The sequence below is a fragment of the Sus scrofa genome, chromosome 11 (assembly GCF_000003025.6).
Source record: "Sus scrofa isolate TJ Tabasco breed Duroc chromosome 11, Sscrofa11.1, whole genome shotgun sequence".
Lineage (NCBI taxonomy): Eukaryota > Metazoa > Chordata > Mammalia > Artiodactyla > Suidae > Sus > Sus scrofa.
The window spans coordinates 17,806,089-17,823,933 of record NC_010453.5 but is presented as its reverse complement, the minus strand read 5'-3'; the positions used below and the strand labels follow the sequence as shown (position 1 = coordinate 17,823,933).

At 42.9% G+C, this 17,845-nt stretch overlaps 1 protein-coding gene across 6 annotated transcripts in view; it reads left to right on the top strand.

Moving 5' to 3' along the window:
* The window catches only part of TRIM13 (tripartite motif containing 13), a 64,975-nt gene that overhangs the window by 26,072 nt on the left and 21,058 nt on the right, over positions 1-17,845 (top strand). The window contains exons 1-2 of one of the 6 annotated variants that reach the window (XM_021065576.1): positions 15,823-16,012; positions 16,720-16,833. The gene's annotated coding sequence lies outside the window, so the exon portion shown is untranslated. Of the gene's footprint in view, positions 1-15,822; positions 16,167-16,377; positions 16,602-16,719; positions 16,834-17,845 lie in introns of those variants that run through there. The other 5 variants (XM_021065578.1, XM_021065577.1, XM_021065579.1 and 2 more) reach the window with 5 other exon arrangements.

The window sequence follows — 17,845 nt, the reverse complement described above, 5'->3', positions numbered from 1 at the left end:
ATATTAAGAACAGAAGAAGCCCTCTTTCCCTCCTCTGCTGCCATTTTGTAATCTGACAACGGACCTCCCTCTGTCAGGCCCAGGTTGAGCTGGGGATTAAGCCGGCCTGGGCAAATACAGCATCAAACCACAGAGGTAGGGGGAGGACCCCAGCATGGTTATGAGTAGGCCTTTTCTCCTGAGCCAGACTACAGGAATTTAGGCTACTGGGTTTGTTTCTCTTTGTTACTTGCCAGCACAGTGATACTCGAACCTTCAGGAACTTAAGGCTAACTGGCATTACCTTAAAACACCCATCCCCATGGGAGTTTCCGTTAGTGGCTCGGCAGGTTACGAACCTGACTCGTATCCATGAGGACTTGGGTTTGATCCCTGGCTTCTCTCAGTGGGTTAAGCATCTGGCATTGCCATGAGCTGTGGTATAGGTCGCAGACATGCCTCGGATCCTGTGTTGCTGTGGCTGTGGTGTAGGCCAGCAGCTGCAGCTCTGATTCCACCCCTAGCCTGGGAACCTCCATATGCCACAGGTGCCGCCCACAATAAACAAACAAACTAGTAAATAAATAAATAAAATACATCCCCAGGCCCCGACCGTAGACCTGAAATCAAATATCTTGAAATTCTTTTTTTTTTTTTTTTTTTTTTTTTTTTTTTTGCTATTTCTTGGGCCGCTCCCACGGCATATGGAGGTTCCCAGGCTAGGGGTCCAATCGGAGCCATAGCCACCAGCCTACGCCAGAGCCACAGCAACGCAGGATCCGAGCCGCGTCTGCGACCTACACCACAGCTCACGGCAACGCCGGATCGTTAACCCACTGAGCAAGGGCAGGGACCGAACCCGCAACCTCATGGTTCCTAGTGGGATTCGTTAACCACTGCACCACGACCGGGAACTCCTTGAAATTCTATATATTTAAATGAGTGCCTGGGGCAGTTTCTGTGACCCAGCAAGGTCAGGAAACCTTGCACTTGCCTTGAGAAAAGTCGTTTAAACTTTCCGGCTTTGACTTGTGCCATGGGATATTAAGAAATGCCTTTCGTCATCTCACATTTGCGCCTAAGATATGAAAAGAAGAAAGGACCCAAGGAGGCTTTGAACATAATCAGGGCGAGAGTCCCAAAATAAAGACATCTCCAGGACAGGGTTTAGGGTTTGGTGGTCTGTCTGCTTCTGGCCCTGCGTTCATTGGTGACTTTTTCAATGTCAGCCTTGGAGGAACTGAGCCTTTATACATATTGTAAAAGCTGTGATTCCATGTCCCTATACTTTGTTTAATTATTGCTCTTTCTCTTGCTTCCCCATCTTGCTTCCAGAAAGAATTGTTCATACCTCTTGTTTCCACATCCTTAATTCTCACTGACTCCCAACTACAGTGGAATGAAGCCCTATGTGACCATGAGCAGGTTAATAAACCCCTCTGGCCTCAGTGTGTCCACTGTGACTTCTTTGGGAGCTAATGCAGGAAAGAGTCTCACGTGGTTCCTGGCAGACGATAAACATGATCTTAATCCCTTCACTTCCCCTACCTACCTCTGCCCCCAGTGCAGAACGTGTTAGAAACCTAATTGTAAGATTCGATGGTTATTTTTCAGGGTTTAATTTACTTCTTTTGGGGGGACCCCACAGCATACATTTGGAATTGCCAGGCCAGGGATCAGGTCCCAGCCTCAGTTGTCACCTATGCCACAGCTTCGGCAACACATGCTCCCTAACCCACTGTGCTGGGTGGGCATCAAACCTGTGTCCTAGCATTCCAGAGATGCTGCCAATCCCACTCGGCCACAGCAGGAATTACTCAATTTACTTTTTTCATCAGTAGTTAAGACCATACTCAGTTCCTGACAATTTTATTTTTTTACATTTATGTCACCGTTTCCAGTTTTTGCCTCCTGGTTCTTTTTCCTTTACCTATAACCCCGAATGAGGCATATCAGTGGAATTATGGAGCCATCAAAAAGCAGCTTAATAAATGCTATGTACAGATGACAAAACAATTACTTGAACATCCTTTTTTTTTTTTGGCTGCTCCTGCAGCATGCAGAAGTTCCCAGGCCAGGAACTGAACCAATGCCACAGTGAACCAAGCCACAGCAGTGACGACGCTGGATCCTTTACTTGCTGCACCACCAGGGAACTTAATGAACATCTTAAGTAGAAATAGTGCAATGTAAAATGCTGCATGTTAAAATTAGGTAAAGTGCTGATGCTCTTAAGAAGGCATTATAGCCACATGACCCAAAGATAACAGAATCTTACTCTAAACTGGCCACACCTACACTCACAGATTCCCCAAGGGACACAAAGGGAACATTGCAAATGAGAATTAAATTATTATTTGCTACAAGTACCCTGGTAAGCTGGGCCTGTACACTGCTCTGGGCTTCAGATCTGAAGACTTCCTCTATCTTCCAGGCATAAACAAGCTCTTACCTCTACAGGAGTACATCAGATAGGTTTGCCTGGTCCTTTGCCTGAAAGGGAGCAGATCCTGATTTCAGCAGAGTATAAAAAGACAGCAAAAAAGAAAAGAAATTCTCTTTTGGGTGTGCTGGAGCAGGCTCATATGACTCAAAAGCTGATTCTAATAACCCTTACACAGTCAAGAGCCAGTGAACTCAAGTGAATAGCTTGAAATCAGCCATTGTGGGCATATTCACAACATGGAGATTGGTAGACACTAACAAAGTATGCCCCCCTCCCCCTGCCCCCTTGCCCAAAGCTGAAGGTTAACTATTCATCAGCACCCCACTGGGAGAGGGCAGGAAACATGCTGGCCTCCCCTCCTCTGAGCTGGTCCTGGCTAGGCCCACCACTCTGTTTCATTACAGAAGAAAAGGCATTGTCTGGATCCATATCTGCAATGATAAAGATGACAGTGATGATGATAAACACTTCTTGAGCACGTCCAGTTACTGCGCTTCATTGAACCAAGTGCTTCCTACACATAGCCCTAATTTCTACGCAAATGACTTTGTGAAACAGGGATTGTCACTTCCTCCACTTTATATGTGAGGACACTGAAGATCAGAGTGAGTTAGTGAGTAATTTGTCATGTTACACTGCTGGTGAATAGAAGATTCTGGATTCCAGTCCAGGCAAGGCCTCTCTAGAGTCTCGGTTCTGACCTCCAGGATAACCCTTTCCTGGGGAAAAGAGAGGTTGGAAAGTTTCATCCCTAACTAGTGGTTGACAGCATGTGTTACTATGATAGAAACATTACATTTAAAAGCATGTGTCCTTAAGATCTTCAAACTTGCAAAATAATACTACTTATTTTTATGGATATTTACCTATGTGGTAAAAGCATACATGGAGATAATGTTGGTATATGGCTAATTTTTAATATTACCACTCTTCATATTTAAATTATTTCATAATAAAAATATAATGCATTTCTCTATAAGGTAACTAGCCTGATATTATAATGAGATTAGATAGTGATCATTCATTTAAAATTTTTTGATGTTGTTGTCCTTTCAATTAGAAAAGTTAAAAAGAAAGTTAAAAAAAAAGTTAAAACTAAAACTTTGCTCGGTGATTTAGGATCCTGTGTTGTTCTGGCTGTGGTGTAGGTCGGCAGCTGCGGCTCTGATTTGACCCCTAGCCTGGGAACTTACATATGCCACAAGCATGGCCCTAAAAAAAAAAAAGGCAAAAAAAGGGATGTCATCATTGAGAGAAATGAGTAATGCAATAGATTATTATTATTTTAAATGAATTAATAAAGGTTATTTTATTTATTGTTCTCGAAAAAGTTTGAGGATCTCTCTTTTTCTTTTTTTTTTAAATATAGGGCCATGAAATTCCCGTCATGGCACAGTGGTTAACGAATCCAACTAGGAACCATGAGGTTGCAGGTTTGGTCCCTGCCCTTGCTCAGTGGGTTAATGATGTGGCGTTGCTGTGAGCTGTGGTGGAGGTTGCAGATGCAGCTCAGATCCCGCGTTGCTGTGGCTCTGGCGTAGGCTGGCAGCTACAGCTCTGATTCGACCCCTAGCCTGGGAACCTCCATATGCCACGGGAGCAGCCCAAAGAAATAGCAAAAAAAAGACAAAAAATAAATAAATATAGGGCCATAACCAGGACATATGGAAGTTCCCAGGTTAGGGGTTGAACTGGAGCTTCAGCTGCCTGCCTATACCACAGCCAGAGCAATGTGGAATCTGAGCCATTCTGTGACCTACACCACAGCTCATAGCAACACAGGATCCTCAACCCAATGAACGAGGCCAGGGATCGAACCTGAAACCTCATGGATATTACTGCTGAGCCACAACAGGAACTTTGAGAATCTTTTTTTTTTTTTTTTTTTTTTTTTTTTGTCTTTTTGCCTTTTCTAGGGCCGCTTCCCATGGCATATGGAGGTTCCCAGGCTAGGGGTCGAAACAGAGCTGTAGCTGCCAGCCTATGCCAGAGCCACAGCAACATGGAATCCGAGCCACGTCTGCAACCTACACCACAGCTCACGGCAGCGCTGGATCCTTATCCCACTGAGCAAGGCCAGGTATCGAACCCGCAACCTCAGGGTTCCTAGTCGGATTTGTTAACCACTGAGCCACGACGGGAACTCCGAGAATCTTTGTTTTAAAGGAATCTTCCTCTAAGCCCCAGGTACTGTTTTTTCCTTTATGTCCCATCCCTCTATCATAGCACTCATCACACTGTAGGTTGTTTATAAAAACACTCTAAACTTTAACAATGCTATTCTTCTTTTCCAGGAAAATTTTATGAGTCATAAACTTTTCCCACATGTAAGAATTGAGATATAATTCATGTACTATAAAATTCACCTTTCAAAAATGTACAATTCAGTGGGTTTTAGTATATTTACAAGGTTGTGCAACCATCACCACTAATTCCAGAATTTTTTCATCACCCCCAAAAGAAACCTTGTACCCACCATCAGTCACTCACCATTTTTCCCTCTCCCCAGTTCTGGAAACCACTGGTTAGCTTCTGTTTATATGATTTTGCCTCTGGGTAAGTCATCTGAATGGACTCACACCTTTTGTCAGGTTCCTTTCACTTAGATGATGTATTCAAGCTTCATCCATGTTGTAGCACGAATCAGTATTTTATTGCTTTATTTTAGGGCTGAATAATATTTCATTGACTACATATACCACATTCTGTTCATCCATCCATCTACTGATAGACATTTGGGTTGTTTCCATTTTGGGGGCTAGTCTGAATAATGCTGTTATGAACATTCGTGTACAAGTTATTGTGTGAATGTATACTTTCTGTTGGGTAGTTCTTTTGAGCATACATCTAGAAGTAGATTTGCTGGATTTTACAGTAACTCTGTTTCATTTTTAGAGGAACTTCTAGACTTTCTTCCAAAGCATGGGCTAGCACCATTTGAAAGGACTAAAAATAAATTACTATAAAAGGGGAGTTCCTGTTGTGGTGCAGTGGGTTACTGACCTAGCTTGTCTCTGTGGAGACTTGGGTTCGATCCCTGGCCCCTTGAAGTGGGTTAAGGATCTGGCATTGCTGCAGCTGTGGTGTAGTTCACAGCTCTGGGTTGGGTTCAATCCCTGACCTGGGAATTTCCATATTCGGCAGGGGTACCCGAAAAACACTGAAAAATTACTATAAAAGTAATATGTTATATAGCCATTATAGACATGTTGAGAAATCCATTAAATAAGGACAAAATAAAAATCATTCTCATTTTTTACTACTTATGGATAACAATTGTTAATCTTTCGATATCCTTTTAATATGTGCATATGCAAGCATACACATACACACAATCAGCATCATGCTACATGTAGTTTTGAAATTTGCTTTTCTTCACATAATAAAAGATCATTTTGGAGTTCCCGTCGTGGCACAGTGGTTAACGAATCTGACTGGGAACCGAGAGGTTGCAGGTTCGATCCCTGGCCTTGCTCAGTGGGTTGAGGATCTGGCGTTGCCGTGAGCTGTGGTGTAGGTTGCGGATGCGGCTCAGATCCCACGTTGCTGTGGCTCTGGCGTAGGCTGGCAGCTACAGCTCTGATTTGACCCCTAGCTTGGGAACCTCCATATGCCGAGGGAGCAGCCCTAGAAAAGGCAAAAAGACAAAAAAAAAAAAAAAAAAAAAAAAAAAAAAAAAAAAGATCATTTTTCAAGTTGCTAAATAGCTTTCTAAAACAATTTTAAAGTGACTACATATTATATTTTGCATGAATGTATCGATTCATTTAACTCATATCCTTTTGACACATAATTAGGATATTCTAATTTTCCCTTGAAAGTTCCATAACAAATATACTTGGTATATAAATTGTGGTGTTTTCTATCCTAGGATAAATTCCTGGAAGTTGAATTAGGAACACGTATTTTGGAAATTGCTGTTGTAGTGCAACAGGATTGGTGGCATCTTGGGAGTGCTAGGATGCTGGTTCAATCCCCAGCCCAGCACAATGGTTAAGGACAGGTGTTGCCTAAGCTTGGGCCTAGGTGATCCCTGGCCGGGAAGCTCCAGATACTGAAAGGTAGTCAAAAAAAAAAAAGAAAAGAAAAAAGAAAAAAGAAAGAACAAAAGAGAATATGTATTTTGAGTTTGTTTTTTTTTGTTTTGTTTTGTTTTTGTTTTTGTTTTGTTTTTTGTATTTTTGCTATTTTCTTGGGCCGCTCCCACGGCATATGGAGGTTCCCAGGCTAGGGGTTGAATCGGAGCTGTAGCTGCCAGCCTACACCAGAGCCACAGCAATGCGGGATCCGAGCCGCGTCTGCAACCTACACCACAGGTCACGGCAACGCCGGATCCTTAACCCATTGAGCAAGGCCAGGGATCGAACCCGCCACCTCATGGTTCCTAGTCGGATTCGTTAACCACTGCGCCACGATGGGAATCCTATTGTATTTTTTTAAACATAAAACATTTTACATTTTTATTTAGTCATATCGTTGTCTTTTTTTATGGCAAAGATCTTAATCTTTATGCTTAGAAAGAATGTTCCCAAGCTGGAATTAGAAAAAATTATAGGATTTGTCTTATAGACTTTCAGGAAATTATCCTCATTTTAAGAGACAAGTATACTGTGAAAGAATAAAGACTAGTGACACATTTTTATAAACTACAGGAAGAGTAGAAAAACCTTTGCTTGGCAAACAAAAGGGGAAAATATTGTCTTAATGAAATAAAATATATTAAAGTACCTATTTTAAAAGAGTAAAATTCAAGGTATAGTACCATTTAAGCTGGTCTCGACAGCTACTTTGAAATATTTCAAAGAGTGGTACTACTCTTTGAAAGAGAGAATTCTTACTTCCCTAAAACATTCCTGAAAGAAGATAATCACTGGGTTAAATGCTGGGACTGCAACGATGGGTAAACACAGGTACACAAGCACAGACAAGCTCTGTTCTTATGGATTTTACAGTCAAGTGGGGAGACAAATATTATTATTAAATTATTACACAAATAAATATACAACAACAAACATCAGCATGTACAATAGATGAAGAGCAGAGATGGTATGAGATGACTAAGAGGACCTGACCTTGGCCTGGAACATTTTGGAAAGCTAACCTGGGATGTGTCACTTGTGCTGTGCTTAGGGGACAAGGATAAAGAGGAGGAATTTGATAGCTAGTGAGGAGGTTGCATTAGGGAGAGAGGGAACCATAGGTACTGCAATGCAGAGTTGGAAGGAACGGGAGCCTGAGCAACACAAGGGCTAACTCAAAGGCCTGGAGAGAGGAAGGACTGTGGAGGAAGAAGCGTGCCTCACTAAAGTACTTAAATTTAAAAATAGTGCAACTGGGAGTTCCTGTCGTGGCGCAGTGGTTAACGAATCCAACTAGGAACCATGAGGTTGCGGGTTCGGTCCCTGCCCCTTGCTCAGTGGGTTAACGATCCGGCGTTGCCGTGAGCTGTGGTGTAGGTTGCAGACGCGGCTCGGATCCCGAGTTGCTGTGGCTCTGGCGTAGGCTGGTGGCTACAGCTCCGATTTGACCCCTAGCCTGGGAACCTCCACATGCCGCGGGAGCGGCCCAAGAAATAGCAACAACAACAACAACAAAAATAGTGTAACTACAGGCTATGGGTTTATGATCCCTGCTTTATAGGGAATGTGAGAGTCATGAAATAATAGTTGAGTTCCCGCCGTGGCTCAGTTGAAACAAATCTGACTAGCATCCATGACGACACAGGTTTGAGCCTTGGCCTTGCTCAGTGGGTTAACGATCCCGCGTTGCCGTGAGCTGTGGTGTAGGTCGAAGATGTGGCTCAGATCTGGTGTGGCTACTGCTCCGGAGGTGGCCAGCAGCTGTTGCTTGGATTCGACCCCTCACTTGGGAACCTCCATATGCTGTGGGTTCTGCACTAAAAAGGCCAAAAAAGAGTTGAAGTTCTAATCGTGTCCTAAACCTAAGTGTGAAAGGATTCTAGAACTTAAATGCTGGATACATGAGGATGACCCAACAAGAGTCCCTGAGTTGGAGAAAGAAATGCCAGGTGTGAGCATGATATTACTAAAGGCCACGGCAAGACGCCTTTTGAGGGGGAGGCAGTGATTACTGCTAAGAGATCAAAAAAAAAAAATGAGAACTGAAAAAAATGTCTGTTGAATTTCACAATGAGGAGGTCAATGACCTTTACAAAATGCCTAACCTGTGCTTCTACCGTATAATGAGTCTAACACATCTTCTGGATTGTCTTTGTCCTTTGCCTGACTGGGAGGAGTGTAGGCAGCTTTAGATTCAGCACAAGTTTCCAGAGATCCAGCCATATTCTAGCAGCAAACAGCATAGTGTTATAAACAGCAAGACAATTAGAAGATAAATACTTTTTTTTTTTTTTTTTTACTGCACCTGTGGCGTATCAAAGTTCCCAGGCCAGGGATGGAACCCGAGTTACAGCAGTGATCTGAGTCACAGCAGTGAAAACACTGGATCCTCAACCCGCTGCGCCATAAGGGAACTCCAAGATAAATACATTTTTGACAGGACATTTAGTACCACATGCTTTAATATCAGACAGACTCGACCGGGTTCATGTTAAAAAACAGAAGCATGGAAAAAAGTTTTAAAACGAGTTCCCATTGTGGCTCAGCAGTTAAGGAACCCAACTAGTGTTGCGAGACATGTTTCTACAATATTTTCTTAGCCTCTTTGCTGAAAACTCCATCTTGTCCTGCTTTACTTTACCCCATCTTCCTGCTTGGAAAACAGTCGCAGTGCTGGTAAATGACTTAAGCTTAAGCACAAAGACCTAAGGGCATAAGTTAGTCATAGGGTCAGCTGAATGAGGGCTTAATGCATTGGTCTAGGCACACCGGACATGTGCAGATTGGCACACCGTTTGCACAGCATGATACGTCCTCTTAAGAATAAAAGAGGAGGAGTTCCCGATGTGGCGCAGTGGTTAACGAATCCGACTAGGAACCATGAGGTTGCGGGTTCAGTCCCTGCCCTTGCTCAGTGGTTGACGATCTGGCGTCACACATGACCTGTGGTGTAGGTTGCAGACGCGGCTCAGATCTGCTATTGCTGTGGCTCTGGCGGCTCAGATCTGCTATTGCTGTGGCTCTGGCGTAGGCCAGTGGCTACAGCTCCAATTTGACCCCTAGCCTGGGAACCTCCATATGCCGCGGGAGCGGCCCAAGAAATAGCAAAAAAAAAAAAAAAAAAAAAAAAAAAAGAATAAAAGAGCAACCTCATAGCCCCAAGGGGTTTATGAGGGGTCGTTTGCAGGATATGCCTTAGCAAGGAGAACCGAGGTGCAAACCCAGGCATGCTGGGTTGCTGCAGATAGGCACGCAGACTGCAGAAGCACAATGGTGATCCTCTAGATGCTATGCATAGATAGCTGATGCCAAGCTTCCTCAAATGCTAATTATTGTTAAATGCCTAAAGGTCAGAATAAAAGCTTAATCAGCAACCGGCTAAGTGACTTTTAAAATAACTTTTAAAAATCTGTATCCTGTACCTACAACCCCTTGACATAATCCTAAAAGACACAATAAAAGCAGTTTGGTTTCTTGAGGCAGTGCTCTTGGTCCCTGAGACCTTGAGTCCCCCAGTTCCCACCTTTACTTAAGATAAATGTCTCTGTGTCTTGTTTTATGTTAAATTTTTCCTTAAGTTTCACAGCACCCATTCTTCAGCCCCACCCTGCTGAGCTGGCCTCTGCAAACTAGTATCCATGGGGACATGGGTTCGATCCCTGGCCCTGCTCAGCGGGCTAAGGATCCAGTGTTGCCCTGAGCTGTGGTGTAGATTGCAAATGTGGCTTGGATCATGAGTTGCTGTGGCTGTGGCACAGGCCAAGGGCTACAGCTCTGATTTGACCCCTAACCTGGGAACTTCCATATGCTGCAGGTATGGCCCTAAAAAAACAAAATCAAAACAAAACAAAACAGAACAACAACAACAACAAAACCCAGAAGCATTTATTTCTTGTGCAGTGCTGTAGGTAGGTATTTAATAAATTTATATCTTTATAACCGAAGTTCTATGGGATGTACTACTGCTTTTACTTAAAGAATGTTGAAAGTACAGGAATCTACTAGCCATTGAAAACTATAACAGAAAACTACTGTACCCTTATTTGTAGAAGAAGTGTTCTAAAAATCCCTCATAAACAAGGTGAGAGTAGTTTTCTAAAGTGAAATCATAAAATTTATTATCATAATGGACATTTTCAATGTAAAACTAGAACACTTAATGATTAAAGAACTCTACACAAAGACTCCAAAATAAATTTTACAAATCAAGTTCTCTTAAACAACTGCAAATATTTATACACCAGTAGTCTTTACCTGAATGAGTCATTTCTTAAGGACTTCAAAAAGTAACTCCTCATCAAGAATAAAATCATACGTGGGTAGGAATTAAATTTAGAAAGATATTTTATTAACATAATTGAATGTAATTATTGTTAAAATATCCAAACAGGAGTTCCCACCTTGGTGCAATGGAAAGAATCTGACTAGGAACTATGAGGTTGTGGGTTGGATCCCCAGCCTTGCTCAGTGGGTTAAGGATCTGGCGTTGCTGTGAGCTGTGGAGTAGGTCGCAGATGGGGCTCGGATCCTGTGTGGCTGTGGTATAGGCTGGCGGCTACAGCTCTGATTCAGCCCCTAGCCTGGGAATTTCCGTATGCCACAGGTGCAGCCCTAAAAAAGAAAAAAGCAAAATACCCACACACACATAATTTCTTTTCAGAGCACTTTAGGAGAATATTTGTCATGGTTAATTCTTTCTACACTACGTTTTAGTTATAAATTGAGAATTTTAATAAACAATACATTTGATATTAAATGGTTCAATGGAACTTAATCTAGGCACTTGTACTGTTACGTGTATTTTTGAAAATCTATAATTTTAAATAATCTTAAAAGTAGTAAAATAAAGAAAATTTCTTCTCCTTTGTACCCTGTTATTAGATTAGACTTCTTAAGTTCTGCTTTCATCTTTTTTTTTTTTTTTTTTTTGTCTTTTTTTTGCTATTTCTTGGGCCGCTCCCGCGGCATATGGAGGTTCCCAGGCTAGGGGTCAAATCGGAGCTGTAGCCACTGGCCTACACCAGAGCCACAGCAACTCAGAGCCACAGCAATGCTGGATCCGAGCCACGTCTGCAACCTACACCACAGCTCACAGCAATGCCGGATCGTTAACCCACTGAGCAAGGGCAGGGACCGAACCCGCAACCTCATGGTTCCTAGTCGGATTCGTTAACCACTGCGCCATGACGGGAACTCCTGCTTTCATCTTCTTAGTGTCACATACACAATTATTCAGTTGCTTCCCATTTCCTACAGAATGAAGTTCAAACTCTTCTGACATTCAAGTCATTCCACAATTTGGCTTCAAGTTTATTTCCAAAGTAGGCCATGTTCTTCACTGCCTTGGCATCAGTAAAGCTTTTTCCCACCCTGATCTTGTGTTCCTCACCTCCAGTGTTTTTTCTTTCTCATCTTTAAATCCTACGGTCTTTAAAGGTTCTCTTTGACTTCTGCCTCCCCTGTGAAATCTTCTCAGATGCTTTCATGCCTTCCTCTGAGCTTGTCTTCACCACTCATGTTGGCTCTTAAACAGCCACTATTATGCACTATTTCTGAATTAGTTTATGCTTTTAAAAAAGACTTTCTGTTCAACAAAATGGGAAATTCCTCAATTAGTGCCTAGTACAATCCTAAGTATATAAATATAAGCATATGCTAATATCATCTTAATTTCCTGACATTTTACTTTATTCTTGTAATTTTTCTTTCCATCTACAGAAACAGCACAACCAACTGTTGCTTAAGTGTTTTTCATTCTCTCCCAAAGCTAAGATCTTGCTGTTTTACTCCATTTAATGTGTGAACTGAACTGTATCAAACAGAATTTTGTTCAAACCACAGACCAATATCTTTTAGGTAAATTTGTCTTTTGTGCTAAATGTATTTTTACAGGTAGATTTTTTTTCTTTTAATGGAATATTTTGGATGTTCAATCAACTTCTCAATTTCAATTGTAGAGTTTCAAAAAATACGGCAAGGTCTTCCTTTCCTTGTGTGAGATTTTCTTCCTTTTCCTCTCTTTTTGCTACGCACAAGGAAGAAGGTAGAGCAGAGGAAAGACATGGACTTTTTAAAAAGCCACCTCAGACTAGGGGTAGAAAAGGAGAAATTATGATGCTACTTCCTCTACTGCATAGGCAGTTTAGCTCTGCTTGAGCCTCATATTTACAAATCCAAAGCAACTGCTATTCAAAACAAGCATTTTTTTTTTTTCTTCCATATAGCAGTAGCAACCATTTATTAAGTACCTCCTATATGTCAGATACCAGGTTGGTAGCTTTTTTCTCCTTTTTCAGCTGCATCCATGGCATATAATGGAAGTTTGCAGGCCCAGAGATCAAATCCGAGCTGGAGCTGCAACCTACACCACAGCTGCAGCAATGCTGGATCCTTAACCACTGTGCCAGGCTGGGGATGGAAAAGGTGCCTCCACAGAGACAAGCTAGATCATTAACCCGCTATGCCACATCAGGAACTCCTGGTTGCTTTTTATGTTACCTAATTTTCATAATCAAGTGAAACATGATCCTCATTTTACAGAGGAGAAAATTGACGCTTAAAGATGCTGTCATTTGAACAACTAGTAAATGGCAAAGCTAGAATTTGGATGCAGAACTGATTCCAAAAATCTGTTCTTTTTGCTACACCTTGCAACATCAGTGCCTTGTATTGCCAGGAATTCTTGTTGGGGAATGCTGGGGCTTGCATTCATGACATTAGCAGCTATCAGGAAGGGAAGGACAGCATAATAATGAAATATTCCAGTGTATCTGAAGAGGCTCACCAGTACCCTCTCCTGCACACTGTTATTCCAGTCTTAATTATTAGATGTTCCCTATTCTGACAATTTGCATTTCAGTGCACATCAAGTTTGGTCCTGTCTCTTTTGTTGTAGAACATCTGATCACATGCCTTGGTAGGTGAAAGGAAAGCTGGTAGAAGACTCAGAACCAAGCCAATGGTATGAAAGAGCCCACGACAGAAAGAATATATGTATAACAAATGTATAACATTAGAAATTCTACCCATAAAAATATATTTATCACAAAAGGCAAACTTAATAAGACTCCATCTTAGACTTATTGCTGTGCTGACATATGAAATGCAATCTGAAGCTTAGTTTACATATTTGAAAAAGTCAATAGAAGGAAATTCCAGTGTAACAAGAATTTTGACAAGCCCTCAGTGTTAACTCTAATGGGATCTCATTACATTGTGCCCTTCCAGGAAGGATATAGCTACATATGTAGGTTTTAATCCAGCATTTATTTTCTTTTTCTAGTCACACTATATGTGGTGATTCTTTCATTAGCTGTTTTATTAGAACCATGGGAGGAGAAAGAGGTTACTCTTCCCTATTTTTCTACACTTAAGAGAGTTCAATACAAAATGTTCTCCTAGTAGTTTTTAAAAACCGTCTAGGAGTTCCCGTAGTGGCGCAGTGGTTAACAATCCGACTAGGAACCATGAGGTTACGGGCTCGGTCCCTGCCCTTGCTCAGTGGGTTAATGATCCGGCATTGCCGTGAGCTGTGGTGTAGGTTGCAGACGCGGCTCGGATCCCGCGTTGCTGTGGCTCTGGCGTAGGCTGGTGACTACAGCTCCAATTTGACCCCTAGCCTGGGAATCTCCATACGCCGCGGGAGCAGCCCAAGAAATAGCAAAAAGACAAAAAAAAAAAGGTAGGTGTAAAGATTTCTATGCAGAGTTAACCAGTGTTTTACATTAAGTTGGGCAGAAATTTATTAACTGTTATCTAATACCAACCAGATACATATAAATATGTATTATATAATTAAAAAGAATAATCTGTGATTTATAAGTTAATAACCTTTCACTCTTGTATCATTTTAATATTAGGTATTCAAAATGTTTCTACAATTTAGTTTTGCTTCTTATTTTTATTTTTATTTTATTTTATTATTATTATTTTTTTTAGGGCCACACCCATGGCATATGGAGGTTCCCAGACTAGGGGTTGAATCAGAGCTGTAGCCACTGGCCTTCACCACAGCCACAGCCACGCCACATCCAAGCCAAATGTACGACCTATGCCACAGCTCACAGCAACTCGGGATCCTCAACCTACTAAGCAAGGCCAGGGATTGAACCTTAGTCCCCATGGTTACTAGTCAGATTGGTTTCTGTGGAGCCAGGATGGGCACTTCTTGTTTTGATTTTTAAAATAACACTTATTCAGCAGAAAATTGGGATTTTCATTACAGTTACAGTGTTACAGAAAGAACCTGTACCTGGAATCTGATTTCAGAGTCTGAACTCTGTCTCTTGTTTTTCACCTTGGATAAGTTACTTCATCCATTTCCTCATCTATAGGATGAAGATAATAATTTCCATTACACAGTGTTCTTATGAAGACGAAATGACATAAATTGGGTTTAAGGGGGACACACACAAATATCTGGGCATCTCAGAAGGGAGTGGGGAGGGGCTTTTTATGGGGTTTGAACCAAGCATTTTTAGTCACTGGGTCCAAGAACTATTTGGGGGGTAGGCCTGGAATGCCTTTTACGCCAAATTTTACTTCCAGAACCCAGACTTCCCCAAGTGGGGGGGTGAACTCAACCCCAGGGCATATTCTGTGATTTTTTTTTCCTTTGCTTCACTTCCTTCAAGAATGCACATTCTGGGGGTGCCATTCTTCCCTCTTTGTAATCTTTTTGGAACCACTCATTGGTAAGTGCTTAATGCACTTGATGTTAGACAAGGTCCCTATAAAGGAGGCTGGACGTTCGAATAGCGTCAGGTTAGCGGCAAAGAGTTTAGAGCCACATTTAAATTCTTCCTTCTCTCCAAAGGAAAGAGCAGTGGTGTTTTCCCTAAACAGAAATCTTGAATTGGTTTACTAGTGTTCAGCTTAAAGCCTGCAAAGGAATAGGTGCAAGGATGAGGCGGGGTATAATAGTTATCTATTGTGCTTGGACTCTGGCCGCAGCCTTTGGCTAGAGTCGTTGCGTTACTCACAATACGAGTGCCCGTCCCACCCACCCCTGGCTGTGGGGTGCTAAGCACTCATGCTTCTCCGTCCCGCCAAGCCGCTGAGGCCGGGCTTCTGATCCTGAGAGATGCAGATGAAGCGGTGTGAAGGGTTGGGCTTTTTTTTTTGTTCCTAAAAATGCAACGAACAAAAAAAAAAGTACAACAATCCAAACCCAACCATCTTGTTGCGCACCGGCATTCCTCCCAGACAGCTCCTTCGGGAAAAAGCGCTTCGCGTCGCCTGCGCTCTGTCCAGGCCAAGCCCACAGGTCTGCGCGATCCACGTCCGCTTCCCGGCGTCCCGGGCACGGCGCTGCGCGGGCGCGCGCAGCCCTTCTGCAAGGAAGAGGAGCGAGCAGTGCGGGACCCTCCCCTTTTGTAGGCTCACCGCGGGCGGTGGCAGTTGGAGATACCGGAAGGACTCCCGCCTCCCCTCACCCACTCCCTCCACCCGCGGAAAAGCGAGACCCTGGAGAAGAACAAAGACAAAGCCCGCTGGGAGGCGGACCGAGGTGCCAGCGCCGGGGGAGGAGGGCGTTGGGGCGGGGCCCGGTCGGCGCCGCGAGTCCATTTTGCGGCCGTTCTCGGCGCGTAACGCGCGGTGCCCGCGGCTGGAGGTCAGGCAGCTGCGTGGCTCCGAGCAGGTCCCTTTCAGCGGCCCTGGAGGTCCGAGATAAGTACCCGCTGCCCGTCTTTTACCAGGGAAGGGGGTTGGGGGGACTTGCCCTGGCTGGGAAGGCACCTGCGTGGGTGGGGAGCTGGCGGAGCGCTCAGTTCGCGCTCCAGTCCCAGCATCGCAGCCGAAAGCAGCCGGGCACTCGACCACGGGGTGGGGAGGAGCGGTGTGCGGCGGCCCGGGCAGCACGTCTCGTCTCGTCTCCAGAAAACCTGCTGCGCTACCAAACACGCCCGGTTTCTCTGCTAGCGCCTAGGTATAGCCTACAAAAGAAAGGGCGACCGTGAACCGGAGTCAGAGCACGCGACGACCCTCTGACACTGAACCTGGGAGGCTACTTGGCGCCCGGGGGAGGGCGCCCTAGCCGAGAAGCTCCTTAGCACAAAGATCCCTAGTCTCTCCCATGCTCCTGGCTTTTTCACCAGGTCCTAATAGGCTGGATCTCCTTGTGGGGGGTGACTGAAAATACTGAGAATCAGTAAATACTAAGGATTCTGTGCAAATAAATGATTAATACCCCCTTTCTTTGTTCTTTCTTTGCAGTAGCCTTGTCTGATTACCAGTAACGACAAGAAGAAAAAAGAAAGAACAAAACCCGATTGCTTTGCCCTGGGAAGTAGTAATCCTGACCAATACACCTGCTTGCAAGAGACAGAGGTAAATCACAAAACTTTAATCTGCATTTTTTTAAAAAGAAAGTGCCCAATTTCTTTAGGCGCAAAACCTTTCAAAATTGAATTCTGTGTAAAATGTATGTTTCTACCCTCCTGGTCTTTGTTCTCTTCATATTTTGTTAAAACTCAGAAAAATAGATTACATACTTGGAAAATTCTTTGTGACAACTGTTTGAAATATATTGTAATCCAAAGATTTATATTGCAAAGGAAAAGAGGCTACAGCAGCATTTTTTAAAATAATTTTTTTTTCCCCCTCCTGTGCCATGCTGCTAGGGCTTCTACAACAGGGATTGAGTTTTCTGACTCAGGAGACCTTTATATAATAGGTATTTTAAAAGCAGAATTTCATTCACATAGCCACTCCCTGTGGTAGACTTGATGGAGCTGCTGATCAACTGGTTATACTTGATGCATTTCTTCATGCTGTCCTGTCTTTCCCTAAAAATACCATCTTTTTGTACCAGCTGATGTACTAAGCCTTCTGGCAAGTCCTTCCATAGCACCAGGTTATTTTCATTCTCTACATTGATTGGTTGCCTGGCCCTATTTCTGCCATAGCTATTGTTCATATATGCCTGTTTCCATGAACATGCTTTGTATCTGCTATGCTATGTAATACTTTGCCTTCTTTTGAAATTACAGTTCCAGAGAGTCCACCTCTCTTTTAGGATCTTTCTTGGATAATGCACGCATGCTCTAACTTAATATCGTAAATGTGTATTTATAGTTTTCATAGTATCTGCACACATGTAATTAGGTCATTTTACATTTATGTTGTTCAGCAGTTTACAAAATTGTCACACATTACTTAACCTTTCCAAGAACATTATGAAATAGGTACTGTGAAAATCCTCATTCCATAAAGGAGAAAACTAGTGCTTCAAGCTAGATATTCAGACACAGGTTCAGTGCTCTTCATCCTTCACTGGGGAGCCTGTTACAACCTACTTTGTAAAAATTGGAGAATTTTAGAAAGGATTTAGAGAGCTCAT